This window comes from Pinus tabuliformis, chromosome 6 (assembly GCF_031772625.1).
Source record: "Pinus tabuliformis cultivar Carrire ecotype Pingquan chromosome 6, CPIR1, whole genome shotgun sequence".
Lineage (NCBI taxonomy): Eukaryota > Viridiplantae > Streptophyta > Pinopsida > Pinales > Pinaceae > Pinus > Pinus tabuliformis.
Genome location: NC_142292.1, coordinates 739,667,060 through 739,683,611, shown reverse-complemented (window position 1 = coordinate 739,683,611; position 16,552 = coordinate 739,667,060). Strand labels below are relative to the sequence as shown.

Here is a 16,552-nt window from a genome sequence, read left to right as displayed (position 1 = left end):
GACGAGCACCATGAGTGATAAGTGGTAATGTGGGTTGCAGGGTCTTCTCTAGGTTTGCTATCGAAGTTATGTATGTATGTTAGTAGTTTATGTACTACTGGGAGCCATGTAAGAGTGTGCTTAACGGGGTCATTTATCAGCTTTGACAAATCAAGCAATGCAAGGGTTGCCAAGAAGGGTGATGTGATATCCCCTTACTTAGTTTTAAATTGTGAATATTATATATGTCAAGTGTGTTGATGTTCATATTTTAAGACTTAATTGGAACTAGTATATCAATGTTGTGTTACTCATAAGCTACTTTATGTAAATATATTTTGTTAAGTTATTAATAAAAATCTGGAAAATAATTTTGAGGTTGTAAATGGCCAAAGATAAAACTATGGACTGCAAGTTAGTGGTTGAATTTATTAACCCTTGGATGATGTAAGACCTAGGCATCTAATTTGAGGATTATATTATTTAATTATGGAGAATTTATCAATCAATAACTTCCCCAAAAAGACAAGACATTGTCTTAGGAAGTTGGGGAAGTGGAGCTCATTAATGCGCAAGTAACTACCTGCCACATTGTAATATTCTTCCTATAAATACAGTTGAAGCATCCACCTAGGTTTCCACATATACTTGTGAATTATGGTTTCTTTACTTGGATGGATATTATGTTCCTTGATCTACTTTATGTTGGTTAAGTTATGAAATATCATCTAAATCAACATCTTATTGGGATGTTTTAAGGCTATGATTGGATGTGTGCCTATTATTGGATGAACTAGGTTATGTTGGACTTACTTGTGCATCTAACTTGATGTAACTTAAAGAGAAGTTAAGGGTAGGCTTTCAGTGAAGTGATGTAGTTTGTAATAAGTGTTAGTTGGTCAAGTCATTATGGCTGAGGTAAGGTAGTGTCGCATGACTGAAGATGATGAAAAGAAAATTTGTAGGCAAGACTATTAGGTTTGTGATAGATGGTCTTTGTCAAGGAACAACAATATATGACAAAGGGTTGTAGGGCTAGATGATGCATGTCTTGGGTGGTCTTGCATAATCTCAAGGCATGCTTAAGTGCTAAAAAGGCTTGACAGACGTAATTTAGTGAGTATGGATATACATTTAGCATTGTCGTGAAGTGACTTCTTATAGAGGTTGCAGATGACTTGGACAATGGACACAATGGTCCAAAGTGGATTATGGATGGTTCATGGGTGTAAGACACCTCAATCATTGTTAAGATAAGGTGGTTACAACCGTTGAAAGTTTAGACATGGGTGAATTGCACTTTTGTATCCATTTGGTATTAGGCATGGTGAAATACACTTTAGAAGAAGGAAACAATTGAGGCACGTCCCACCTATATAAGAAGATGAAAGCATTACACAATTGCATCATCAAGATTTAATAAAGGAAGGCCCAACATGGTGTTGGTTATAGAGTTCAAGTGAGTGATAAATGTAACATTTGACGCAATGAGCACTAGGATGCATGTAGATATATAAGGAGGTGTGCAAGGAGGCGTAGATGACTTGGAAAATGTATGGGTAAGCTATGATTGTTGCGGTTGAAGAACATGATCTATAAGAGGTAAATCCATAAGAGTTTTAGGGGTTCGATTGTGCAAGTGGAATGGTATTAAGGTAGTTGTGTGTTGTTCTATTTGCACTTTTGTAAAATGATTCATAGATAATGGCTAGATTTCCTTACTACACTCATTTTGTTTTAATATTATTCATAGTAAAAGATTAGACATCTACTTTGGGCATTGCCTTAACATGTGTTGTGGCTTTTCTATGTTAAATATTATTTCCTTGAAATGTTTTGTCTAATAACATATTAAATACATTATATATGGGACACTTAAATCTTCCCATTTTTAGTGAAAGTGGTTTTTTTCCAATAAATCAAAGTTTCACCTTTAGCTGTTTGAAAACCCAATAATCCATGTAAAATTAAAATCATCCAAACTTTATAAGAATAAAGTTCTCCAGCATTAAAATAGAACTTCAAATTTTAACATAGTATCCTACCAAATATAGTAGCAGAGAGGTCGTATTAATAAATATCGATTATCCCATTATTCAACTTATTTTTTCTTCTTCAAAGAAACATGTAGGATTTGTATAAAAAAATATGGTTACTAGGCCATAACCTTTACATATTCCAATCTTCCTTGGAGGTTTTGAATTGAGCATGAAGGATCAATCCAAACCCTCAAACAAGTTCGTCATGACACACAATTTTTAGACTCTTTCCAACTAAAAATCATCCAAAAAATTCCCAATATCCAAATACATTTACATTCCATTATTCACTACTTTTATTTTAACTTAGTGTGACTTCTTGCTTTCCCTAGCGAAATGCCTTTTCCTTTATTCCCAACTTGAGTTAAACCCGTGTTTTCTTCTATTTCTAACAAATTATTCTTTAGCAAATGAAATTTGGATTCTTCCTCCTCTATGTGATCCACCCAAGAAGATGCTTTTCCAGCAAGAATTCTTGTGGATTCAAGGGGGGATCCATTTTCCATGAGGGTTTGTTACTTTTCCACTTTCTCTAAGTTTGGGGGGTCCTCATTGGCATGCATTTTTTCCTATTTGGTTTATGTTGCAATTGATGTAATTGCTTTGGTCGTATCTTCTTCCTTCTTGTCTTCTAGTTCTTTCTTATCCTGAAGCTCTTTCTTTTTGAATATCATATAGTGATCACACTTAGCTCCTTTCCACCATTTGGGCCTTCGGGTTTTTTCCAGTCTTTGCTATTTTGTAAATGATTGGGGAAATTTGTAATTATGTGCCCTATTTCATAGCATGATCTACACCGAAATGAAATATTATCATAGTAGAGCTTTTGGACCCAAAAGTTTGGAGCCATCAAGTCAATCTCCACGGGAAAACCCTTGTTGAAGTCCATGTCCACACATATTCGGGCATAAGTAGTCTTGAATTTTTTTTGCAGTTTCTAGACGATGGTGATAAAAATTTCCCAACGCATTTCCAATAGAGGAAAGTAATGGAAGATTCAAAAAATGCAAGGGAAGGTTCAAAATCCTTACCCAAATTGGAGTTGTAGAGATTGATGTCGTTATTGGATCAAAAGTGGGAGTCTAAGGCTGCATGAAGAGACCGACACTACCCCAAAACCACGACCCAATTTCGCAAATGGCCTTCTTGTCCTCTATATTATCAAAAACCACAACGAGAAAATCCCAAGCCACAGGGTAATATTCGGCTCATCCTTCAAAACGGGCTTCCATGACTCAAAGATCCATTTGTGCAGATTAGTCAGCGACAACTAGAATCCATTAACATGCAAACCAAACCTTGCTTTGATTTTTTTTTTCACAACTGAAAGCTTCCTCATCCATGGGAACATTGAGGGAAGGAATTTCTTGAACCACAGGAAGACCAAAACCAAATTTTAGCATTGCACTATATTAAACTGAAGAAGGCCTTGCTTGACCGACAACCATACCTGCAAAATAAACTGTCTTTTTTCTCTGAATCACTAGAATTCGCCATTGAACGAATTACAAAAGACATCTATAAAATATTCATGATAACTAAGCATAGAATGGTCAGCTAAGGTGAAACCCTAGATGCCACAAGGGTTTCCAAAGCTCCATCTATCTCAAATATTAATAATATATTTTTTTAACCGAGTATTAAAAAAATATCGCTAAGATATTTTAAAGGCACGTTGAAACATGAATAACAACTTGATTACAAGTTGAACAATAACAAGTTGGATAAAAACTTGATTACATGTTTTACTTCCCTTGCATATTTCAATGGAATGGAATTCAAATTCTATTGAAGAGAACCTTTTGGATTGGGCCGCGAATTATAAGGAACACTACACTCTCTCATTATATATCTTATGGAGAATTTGGAGAAGTACAAATGCTCACATTTTTCAGGATTCTTCAGTGGACATTAATATCATTCGTAGGAAATTTATGGCATACTACTCTGAAATTGGTCTTGTCTAGAGAAAGGTTGCTATGAGAGTGATTAAATAGGTGGATATTTGGTCCAACTTTCTTGTAGGCTTTTCTGATGGGGCAACTTGCAAAAATGATATGGTTGTAGGGTATTTATTGTCATCGAACTTGGTAAGTATTATCATTTCTATTGGCAAAGCGGGTCAGGTACAAATACCAGAGCAAAGATTATTGCCCTGTGGGGTGTACTTTTCTATGCTAATTGACTATCAATCGAGTTTATACAAGTTTTTGGAGATTCCAGAGCAGTCAATGACTGGGTGAAGTCAGGGATCTTCTCTTGAACCTCGTTCACTCATCAACTAGATGAGGTGCATCAAATCACTGATTAGAAAATTCCAAAGGTTGCATTTCACACACATTTACAGGAAGCAAAATATAGTCGTAGACACATTATGAAAAGACTTGGAATAATGCTTATATTAGTATATAGGTAGGATTAGGTTGTTGGTTGTTGGAGTTTTGTTGAGAGATTTTCTCAACAATATTCTCCTTGTTTGGAATCCGTTGAATCTCATGAGCACTATTTATGTGGCTTGTAATGTGGCTTTGATTGAAACATACGAATTGTTTGTGTGCACCATGTTTGCTCCTTCAATTTTCTTATTGGTATCAGAGCCTCTATGAGCTTGACTCCCTCAAGGGAGGGTCCAGATAGATGGAAAAGATTTGAGGTTTTGTTTTCTGTACATAGCACAGTGTCTGTGTGTTGTTGTGTGAGAGTATTTATTTCTTGATTGTTAGAGTGTTGAATTTGATAATTATTTTTGTGTTTGTTGAGTGCGATTGCATCTAAAAATTGGCATCTATTACAATGTTGCTTGTTGCTGAGTGTAAGGCATTCCCCATGACATTAACATTGTGAAGATCTACGTGGAGATCAGAGCAGGATGGAGGAAGTTGATGAACCAATGTTGCAATTGTAGAGTGGACCACTAACCCACGGTGCTAGCGTACTTTGCAATTGATGCGAAGATTGGACATGAGACAACGGGTGGCTCATTCATTTATTTGATTTGGCATTTTTCTTTGAGTGGATTACAATAAGCTATTTGTACAAACATGAACATCCCTTGGTCAGAGACTATATTTGCAACAAAATGTATATTTTTCCGCACTTTGGGATCGAGATCTACCTCTTTTAGATTTTCTATATGCTCGTGCACAAGCCCAAACCTTCTCTTGACAAATTTGTTATCGACATCTGCACTAAATATCTCAGGATTGCGCTTAAAGTAAATTGGTTTCTTATGTCAAAGGCTGAGGATTCCGAGGAAAATGAGGGGATCAATAGAATCCAAGAGAAATTTCAGATGGTTGCCACTTTGATGGGGGAGTGGCCGCCCCTTGTAAAGCCTCAAAATAATCTTCCTAGTCTTGGGAGCCAGAATCGTGTATTGAATAAATTGTTTTCTTTGAAGAAACGACTTTTGTCTCTTATAATTCTATGAATGCAATTACATACATTATTAATTTCATAATACGTGGAAGGAGGCAAATGACCGATATGTGGCAAGTTAAAGAAAGACTAAACGACTCCATAATTTCTCCGAATGAAAGAGACCAACTCAATAATTATCATAAACGATATATATATATATATATATATATATATATAAATGAATTTATGGTTTACAGAGTGAGAGGCCCTGGCTTAAATACAACCCTAGGTGCCTCTTGGTGAATGGGCATGATCTTTGATCATGCCCTTTGCACTAATTAAACTATTAGTTAAAGAGAAATTTATTTTTATATAACATTGCTTTCCTCCCAAAAAGATGCTTTGTCCTCAAAGCATACGTAACGATAGATGTTGTTGACGAAACACTTCAGTCTCCCAAGAAGCTTCTTCTTCTGGTAAGTCCTTCCACTTGATCAAGTATTCTTTGATTACTCGTGATTGTAGCTTCCTTTCCCTATTGGATATGATACCTTATGGATCTAGAATAACCCTTCCTTCATCATCTAAAGTCGGAAGTGTTGTCTGTGTTGATTGATGTTCACTAAGTGCCTTTTTGAGGCAGGATACATGGAAGACATTATGAACATGACTTTTATCAAGAAGGCTTAAACTGTATGTGACTTGGCTGATCTTTTTGTTGATCTGATATGGTCCATAAAACCTCGTGCCAATTTATTTTTTCCTTTTTATTTTAAGGACAACTGCTTGTATGGTTGAAGTTTGACAAATACCCATTCTCCAACTTCAAATTCCTTCTATGTTCTGTTTTGGTCAACTTGCTACTTCATACGGTTTCTTGCATTATTTAGATTTTCTTTTAGAGTTTGGACGAATTTTTGGGTTTCTTCTAACTGGTTTTTAATAGGTATTTTCGTCTTGATGATAGCAAAGTCCTTCCATTTCGGAGGTTCATACCGTATAAAGCTTGAAATGGTGTCATTTTAACTGACATTTGGTAAGTAGAATTGTACCACCATTTAGCGAGGTGTAACCATTGAACCCACTTATTTTTTTTATCTGTGGAATAACAACATAGGTAGGCTTTCAAACATTTATTGACAACCTCTGTTTGACCATCTGTCTGAGGGTGGTAAGCAAAATCATGTTGAGGTAGGTTCCTAAATGATTGAAAATTTCCTTCCAAAAATTACCCTTAAATTTAGCATCTCTATCGTTCACAATGACCTTGGGAAATCCATGTAATTTGTAAACATTTTTGCAAAATATGTCAACGATTTGTTTCGCAAAGTTTGTTTCCCTCATTGCAATAAAATGAACATACTTGGTGAGTCTGTCAACTACTACAATAATTTTATCCTTGTCATTAGACACAGGTAAACCTTCAATAAAGTCCATTGATATTTCCTCCCATTTATGATTCAAAATGTTGAAGGGTTGAAGAAGTTTGGGTGTCATAATATTTTCATTTTTATTCCTTTGGCATTTATTGCATTCGACTACATATGTTTGAATATCCTTACTCGTTACCTTCCAAAAGAATGGCTGGTGTGCGTTATAGTAGGTTTTAAAAAATCCTACATGTTCGGCTAATAGTGAATCATGCGACTCTTTAAGAATCTTGATTTTAAATTTGGAATATGCATTCAGATAAATTATTCCCTTATACCATAGAATAACGTTCTTCCATTCAAATTTTGAATTATGAGGAAGATTATTGATTATAGCACTTGTTTCTGGGTCTTTTGCATATTCACTTCGAATCTCATCAAGCCATTTCGGCACAAGAACTACAACTGCAAGTAATGATAGTTCTTCGTCTTTCCTTGACAACACATCAGCCACTACGTTATCTTTCCCTTTATTATGTAATATATCCATGCCAAATGTAGTGATTTTTTCTATCCATTTTTGTTGTTCTGTAGATAATGTTTTTGTTGTTGGAGGAGATGTTGAAGACTATTATGATTTGTCTGTAATAAGAACTTACTTCCTAAGAGATATTGTCTTCTCCATTTAGCTAATGCATGCATAATAGCAAGCATTTCCTTGTTGTATGTAGACTGGAGACGTTCGTGCTTATTGAGCTTTTTGCTTTCAAATGTAATTGGGTGACCATCTTGCATTAGCACTGCTCCTATGCCAAAGCCCGAAGCATCACATTTAATTACAAATGGTTTTGAGAAGTCTGGAGTTGCCAATACAAGGGCATTACACATAACTCCCTTCAAGTCTTCAAAACACTTTTATGCTTCATGGTTCCATCGAAATGAATTCTTCTTAAGAAGGTTCGATAGGGGTGCGGTTATATGGGCATAGTTTTTAATAAATCTTCGATAATACCCGGTTAATCCTAAGAATCCTCTTAGCTTGGAGATATTAATTGGTTTGGGCCATTCCCTTATAGCCTTGATCTTGTTAGGATCTACTTTAACTCCTTCCTTGGATATTATATGTTTGAGATATTCTACTTCTTCCTTCCCAAAAGTGCATTTGGACTTCTTGGCATAGATGCTCTTCCAACACAGTAAGAACTTTCTCCAAATGTTGTAGGTGCTCCTTCCAAGTTTTACTATAAATTAAAATGTCATCAAAGAACACTAACACAAACTTCCTTAGATATGGACATAATAGCTCATTCATAGTAGCTTGGAATGTTGCCGACACATTGCTTAAACCGAAGGGCATTACTTTAAACTCGTAAAGACCTTCATGTGTTCAAAACACAGTTTTTGCTACATCTTCCAATCTTATTCTGATTTGGTAATATCTTGACCTTGGGTCCAATTTGGAGAAGTATTTAGCGCCATGTAATTCATCCAACATTTCATCGATAAAAGGAATTGGAAACTTGTTTTTAATTGTTATTTTGTTTAGCCCTTGATAATCGATGCATAATCTGAATGATCCATCTTTCTTTCAAACTAATACAACTGGAGCAACATACAAACTATCACTTTTTGAGATGATGCCACACTTTAAAAGATCTTGGACTGATCTCTCAATTTCAGTTTTTTGATGATGTGGATATCGATATGGTTTGATGTTGATGGGATTTGATCTTGCTTTGACTTCTATTGTATGCTCGATTTCTCTTTTAGGCGACATCTTCATTGGCAAGTCTTGGAATATTTTTTTTCGTGTTTTTGAATAAGCTCATGTACTTCTGGTGATTCTTCATTGACCATATTTGAAGTTAACATTCTAACTGATGACATTATACTACATAAGTTGGTGCTCCCTTCCAAACCATTTTCATCATCTGGGATGATGATACAATTTGGTTTTCAGGTGGATGGAACCCATATAATTTGTATTTCTGCCCTTCCCATTTAAATTTTATAAATTACTTTTGATGGTTGGCAAAGCAAGTACCGAGGGTTTGTAGCCATTGGATACCTAAGACCACATCCTCTCCCCCTAATGGTATAGTGTAGAATGAGGATTCTAAATTAAAGTCTTGAATTTGCAATTTGACTTTATGGCATTTCCCTACATTTTTCATTTATTTTTTTTCGTCAGCTACCATAACCTTCATGTTGGGCATGGGAAATGAGAAAATGTTGAGTCTCTTCGCCGTGGTTGAGTCCAAAAAATTATGGGTGCTACCGATATCAATTAGAACCATCACATTGTTCTTCTTGATATGTCCTTTTAACTTTAATGTATGGGGTTGTGATATACGTGTCATAGTTGATAATGATACTTACATAATGCTCTCATCATCTAGTTCTGGAGAGAATTTTGGGGTATCTTTGATTTCTTCTACGTTTGATTCATCACTGCCTGAATCATTAGTTGCTTCACATTTATACAGGTTCTTGGTCTCCTTTCCTTTAACACACTTATGTCTAGGATCCCACTTTTCACCACAACGTTTGCACTTGCCCTCTTTCATCCTTTGCATTTCCACGTTAGTTTTGTCTCCTTCATGAAGATGTGGTGGAACATATTTTGTATTATCCATGTTTGCAAACTAGGGAAATCTTTGTCTCGAATATACTCTTTCAGCCTTTGACCACAACATCTTTTCAAATTTCTTTTCAACAACTTTTGCTTTTTGTCTTGCTACTTCTATCGAGGTAATGTCATGAAGCTCAAGTTTTGCTTGTAGATGGGGTTTAAGTCCCGAGGTGTACGATTGAATGAGACGAGTTTCTGATAATCCAGGTACTCGTGTTGCTAAAGTCTCCCATTCTCGAGTGTATTCATCCACATCTCCCTTTTGTTGTAATCTGGTGAGTGTTGAGAAGAATTCTTCTTCCTTGACACCTTGGAACCTTTTAAAGAATGCATTTTTGAATTTCCTCCAACTGATTGCAAGTGTCATCTTTTTCCACCACATATACCAATTATATGCTTCGCCTTCCATTTTCATGGAAGCATGCCTGATCTTTTCGTCATCATTGTCAATATTGTAAATATCGAAATATTCTTCTGCTTTATTGAACCAAGCAACATTGCATTTTTCGTTATCGTTAAATTTGGATAGCTCAAGCTTTGCTCTTCGTTGATATGTCACTATTAGCGGAGTAAAGAAGGGTATTGATTTGAAAACGACATATTGGTGTATGGATTCCAGAGCTGCCTATTTTCAAAATTTGTGTTACTATTTCCTTGATTAGGTGTGGAAGATGTCTTTGGAGACTCGGGCTTCTCATGTGAGTCTGACGAGTTTGACGAATCTGGAGAATTGAGATGTTGAGTAGCTTCATTATTCTAGGGTATTTGATCGGGTGTAATCTTCATAGTGTTACAAATACAGGGCAATGTCACCATCTCTTTATCCACTTTAACTTAAAGGTCTACTTGATCCTTTTTAAATTCATTTTTATTCTCCTCGAGCTAATTCTCTATTTTCTTTGTTGTGTCTTGCACTACCTCGATTTTGTCACCATGTTCGGTCACCTTAGCCTCAAGTTCTATCGATTTTTTATTGAAATCGACCATCAACATTGATGCGACCATCGAGCGTGTATGAGGTGGGGTATACTTATCCAATGTGTGTGTGTCTATATATATATATATATATATATCACGAAATCGTGTCCACTGTAAATTAAAAAAACTTGACGTTTGGGAGCTTGTCGGTCAACAGATGAACATCATATCAGTTCAACAGGATTCCGATAGCAGTTTGAACAGGAACTGTGGCGAAGGACGTCCGATGTGGTGGCAGTGTGGATACTAGTCGACAGAGGAAGCAAATACTACAATGGTGGAGGAGAAGGTGGGGGAACAGGCGTGGGCATGGACCAGTGCTGACAGCGGATGGAGCAATGATGCAAGAGGAATGACGTAGGGACAACGGAAACTGCTCTGATACCAGATGAAAGAGTCAAACTCAACAATTCTCACAAAAGATATATATATATATATATATATATATATAATGAATGAATTTATGGTTACAGAGTGAGAGACCCTGACTTAAATACAACCCTAGGTTCCTCTTGGTGAATGGGCATGATCTTTGACCATGCCCTTTGTCTTAATTAAATTATTAGTTACAGAGTAATTAATTTTTATATAACACCAAACTCATAGGAATTGCACCGAGGGTTAGGTTTGGCTCTTTCTATTCCCTTAACCTGCAAAATCCCCATGTGATACATTTTTTTCCGTTGGTCAGTAGGATATTAGTGAATCTTTTTTATTCATTCGTTAAAGTTATGTTGTAGTGGGATGAAAATTATAGGATGTCATGTTATTGGTTTAGTTGCCAGATAAGTGAAAGTGCAGAACCAATTAAATGAACAAAGTAATATAATTAAATTAGTGATTCTCTTCGTTCTTCAGTGCCAAGAGAATGTATCGCTAAGTTAATTGTGTGAATTTGTTATATGCTGATGGACCTTGTTGTGCTTCGGGCTTCAAGAACATTAGTTACAAGTTATGTTATGAGATCCATGTGTGTAGAAAGGTCAGTTGCATAATTGACTGATGTATACAGTCCAATATTGAGATTGTCCTTTGGGAGATCGAGAAACGTCAACTACAAAGTTCATCAAAGATGGATAGAGGCGATTATGTCTTAAATGAGTTGAATGGGATGCTCGAAGATTGTGGTGGTGAAAATAATGTTGTCAGGGAAACTTCAGAGTGGGGATAAGTGTCGAGGAAGACCAGTTAGACAGATGTGACATGTGAATTGTAATTTGTCATTTTTGTATTAATCTTTGTAATGATGTAATGTAAGCATTAAATGGGGGACTTGGAATAATGCTTACATTAGTATATAAGTAGGATTGAGTTGTTGGTTGTTGGAGTTTTGTTGAGATATTTTCTCAACAATATTCTCCTTGTTTGGAATCTGTTGGATCTCATGAGCACTATTTATGTGGCTTGTAATTTGGCTTTGAATGAAATATACGAATTGTTTGTGTGCACCATTTATGCTCCTCCAATTTTCTTGTAAAAGAAGATTGCAATAAATAACCTAGAGAAATCTATTTTTCAGCTCTATGCCATGATTTGCTTGAGAGAATGGGGATATATATATATATATATATATATATATATATATATGTGTCGTTCAATATATATTTTTATTGTAAGCTGTATTTTGATGACATTGAAGGCATAATAGATTTTCATGGTCAAATTTCTTGATTTTTTTGAAAGTCCACGGATTAGGTTTTTTTTTTTTTTGGGTCAAAAGGAGGTAGATAGTCTCCCTGAGTTTCAAAAGATATAGGCTTAGTGGGCCTAATGGTTAAGAGCAGGTGTTTCCTCCTAAGAGGTCAAAAGTTCAAAACCAGAGAGAAGTAGAGTATGTATGCCTTCGTACAGGTGGGTCCCTTGTCCCACAAACAAGAAAATCTCATACACCAATTTGATCCCACAAACAAGAGAATCTCATACACCAATTTGATCCCTCGCTTGGTAGTGACTTTAAAATTAGATAATAATAATATTAGAATAGAGGACAAAATGTCCCACAAACAAGAAAATCTTATACACCAATTTGATCCCACAAACAAGAGAATCTCATACACCAATTTGATCCCTCGCTTGGTAGTGACTTTAAAATTAGATAATAATAATATTAGAATAGAGGACAAAATCCACACGTGATCGTAGCAACCCTGTGTGTGGAACACATCAAGGATATTTCATGAAAATGTGATCCCTCCCTTGGTAGTGACTTTAAAATTAGATAATAATAATATTAGAATAGAGGACAAAATCCACACATAATCGTAGCAACCCTGTGTAAGGAACATATCAAAGATATTTCATGAAAATGTGATCCCTCACTTCATAATGAGTTTAAAATTAGATAATAATAATATTCGAATAGAGGACAAAATCTACACATGATTGTAGCAACCCTCTGTAGAGAACACATCAAAAATATTTCATAAAAATATAATCTTTACTCAATAATAATAATATTAAAATAATTTAATTATATAATAACTTTAAAATTAGATAATAATAATATAAAGTACAAAATCCTAATAAAATAAAGTACAAAAGCCAAATCGTAGAAACCATCAAGGATATTTCATGAAGATGTAGCAACCATGTGTATGGAACACATCAAGGATATTTCATGAAAATGTAGCAACCCGTATGGAACACATCAAGGATATTTCATGAAAATGTAGCAACCCCTGTGTATGGAACACATCAAGGACCTGGTTTTTTTTTTTGAAAAGTTGAACCATAATATTGGATAACGCAGTAATGACCAGAGCTTAAGTAAAGACGCACGGGGTGGTCGCGAGGCGAAACAGTTTGGCCAGGGTATGGAACACATCAAGGATATTTCATGAAAATGTAGCAACTCTGTGTATGGAACACATCAAGGATATTTCATGAAAACGTAAACATTGTGCTGGCTTTTTCTTTTTGAAAAGTTGAACCATAATATCGGATGACGCAGTAATGACCAGAGCTTAAGTAAAGACGCATCGGGTGGTCGCGAGGCGAAACAGTTTGGCCAGGCCATGTAGCGGTGTAAAGGCATATGCTATTCTCCGTCCGTTTCCCTGTTTTTCTGTGCTCTGTTGGAGTCAGAGAAGCTTGGCTGCCTTTCAGGTGCAGGATGAGAACGCTTCTCCACACCACTTTCCGATTGGAAATTCAGTTTTCCGGAAGTCTCCAGCGTCTTTGTTCAAAGAATGCAGCCGTCTAGTCTTTTATCCGTGGCTCTGGTGGCTGTCAGGTTCTTGCTCCTCCGGGAATGCATACCCTTTGCAATCACGCCTGTTAAAGAATGCTCTTTTGTCAGGTAAGACCGCATTCTTGGATGTACTCGGTTCCTTTGGGGAAATTCTTTGTTACACGAAAAGGGGTATGTCTGTTTTTTAGATTCCAGAATGTGCATCATATTGTATAAGGATATACAATGAAAACGATTTTAATCGTTGAGTTAATGGCCTCTTTTCAATCATTCCAGATCCTCTGGATTCGATAAATGAACACTTGACGAGAGAAATTTCTTTTCAAAGTTTTTTTTAATGTTTTGCTTCGAAAACCTTGGAGATAATGCATCATATTATGTAAGAATAGACGAGAAAAGTGCTTAAATATGTAGATATAAAAGCATCTAGCCAAGCATTTTAAATTTTTTGGTTTTCAATAAATGAACACTGGACAAAAGATAGGGTTGTAACTTTCTATTTAAGGGTATTTTAAATCATCTACTTTGAAAACTTTGAAGATAAAATCGGATCATAGAGCGGCACTTGTCTATTCAGAAAGTCCCGGTTGCTGGATTTTAATCGGTTCCCATGACCTCAACCTCAACTCTCGCGCGGGTGAAGCTTCCGAGCCATTCTCTCCTCTGCTGGGAAGAGGGCGCATTAGAGACGATATGCAACTAATTGGGTCAGTGTATCAGAGATGATAAAACTATGGAGCAAGACGGAATTTTTAGTTATGCTGGAATGTGTAGAGCTATATTTAAGCAAAGGGTTTCCTGATCATATCAACTCGGAAGGTGAAGGATTTCATTGGAATATGAAAATACAACATTCTGGTGTAGGCACTGTCAGGTATCAGGGCATCTAATGGGAGCCTTTCCAAAGAGGGATCAAATTCAAGAAGCTGATCCAAAGTGTCAAGGGTACTCTTCAACGGCTACACTGACTAAATTACAACAAACCAAGGATAGCTTTAAAAAAATTAAGTGAAGGAAAAGAAAGACAGGTGGATGGTAAAACAGTCAGAGGTGAAGAACTAGGCACTGAAGAATTAGCAAAAGATTAAGCTCGTTTAACTTGTCAACAGAAAGGAAAAATTAACACGAAAGAAGATCGAGGAGAGGAAGACTCCACCTTTGCTGAGCTCATGCATCAGAAGGATGTGAAAATCCAGTTATTAGGGAAAATCTTATCGATTCATATTTATCTTAATCTGTAGAAACCTTAAGCAAAAATGGTGAAATCCTTTTTGGAAAGAAAAAGGAGAATTAACCAAATGATGAGTTTAACCCCTAAAATTTTCCGTGCCAACTACCATAAAGTCACCTCAGCTCTACAAATTTTCAAAGTTGTTCTCAAGCAAGGGGAAAGGATGAAACTAATGATATTGGTCACTATGCTTACTTATGTGTTGATTCCTACACAGTTTATGACAGAAATTTGGCAATTCACGTAAGAATGTATTTTTATTGTCCGCGTTCAAGCATTTTCTAGTGTTTACAGGAATGGCTGGGATGCCCTTGATGTACTTGTTTTCTATATATTTATTTAATCTTGTTATCGCAATTCAGGTACGAATGTATTTTAATTGTCTGTGTTCAAGCATCTTGTAACATTTACAGGAATGGCTGGGGTTCCCTTGCTGTACTTGTTTTCTATATACTTATTTAATCTTGTTGTCTCTATATTAATCTAAATTTTTTTGTTACCCTTTAAAAAAATAATATCTCTATTGAACAGAATTTTTGTTGTCTGTAAGGTCTGTGTATAGATATAAACAGTAGTGTGCATATGTGTGTGTCTATGCCTATTTATATATAGACACACACACACATAGTAGTGTGCATGTATACCCCCCCCACACACAAAACATGCAGGGAATTAGGTGAACTGCATCACTACATAAGCACATATGATGTTCTAAATGGCTCCCCCTTTTGACCCCAGAATTTCTAATTAATTATGTTGACAATGCTTGTATTGGCATTTATTTGTCGTTGTTATGATGAGTTGAATAAAGTTAAACCAAAAAGATATACATGTTTTTATTACTTTCTCTACAACGAAAATGCTGAGTAGCTGAGTGGGAATATGAGCACCGATACAGATTATGATACCGTGAACGGGAATTGGTGAGGGGTTAGGGGAATTGACTTTGCTTGCAATTGCCAAAACCTCACCAAGGCCATGTGCTAGAATTTGAATTTGAAAAGTATTCCCTCTTCCTTCCATTTTCCCAAAAACTTGGTTAATGAGGGAGCTTGGTGGTTTAGAGCCCACTTGCCACAAGAATGGAGAGGTGGTTGAAACAATTGGGGAATGTCAAGCAGAGGTACGGGCAAGTACCCACCTTGATTTTCCCACTGACCCACGAATTTCTATTTCATGGATGGAAGAATTAGAGCATTCACATGGGTAGAGTCAATCGAGCAGTAGGGAGGTGCATGGGTGGTTTTGGGGAAGACAATTTATCATGTGCAAGGGAGTGAGGGAAAAATGGGTGGTTTAGCACTGTTTTATGCATGGGTGCGTTTTCAAAGGAATTCATTCCTTGAGCATTCTGGGTGAGTAGAGCTTGAGTTGGTTGCCAAAATCGTGTAGAGAAGACACCCACATGTGTGTAGAAGCTTGTTGGTAGATTCAGGACCATTACACTCAAATTTTTCCTTGAGATAGAACAGGGAAACTCTGGTATCCCCCACGAGTTGAGAGGGCTGTGAAATTGGTGCATTGCTAAGCAAGCAAGGGCGACACTGAGAAGGAACTGTTGAGGGATTGTTTTAGTAGTGAAAGGGTTTTCTAGTGTTATGCGAGCCCGTTGGAGAGGCCTCTAAAATTCGTGGACACCCTATGCTCAACGGGCAAGAGGGACTTCTGCGGTTTATTGCTTGTGAGAGAGAGTGGCCTTTTGCAATTACTATTGCCCAAGGAACTAAGAGTTCCCGTGGTGGTATCATGGCTTGGCTGGGGGTGGTCAACTGT

General features: G+C 36.4%; 1 protein-coding gene across 3 annotated transcripts in view; it reads left to right on the top strand.

Moving 5' to 3' along the window:
• The first annotated feature begins 12,923 nt into the window (after positions 1 to 12,923).
• Positions 12,924 to 16,552, top strand: part of LOC149260870 (uncharacterized) — an 86,548-nt gene continuing 82,919 nt past the window's right edge. Inside the window, exons 1-2 of one of the 3 annotated variants that reach the window (XM_089421186.1) lie at positions 12,924 to 13,656; positions 14,126 to 15,022. The gene's annotated coding sequence lies outside the window, so the exon portion shown is untranslated. Of the gene's footprint in view, positions 13,657 to 14,088; positions 15,023 to 16,552 lie in introns of all 3 variants that reach the window. The other 2 variants (XM_089421181.1, XM_089421184.1) reach the window with 2 other exon arrangements.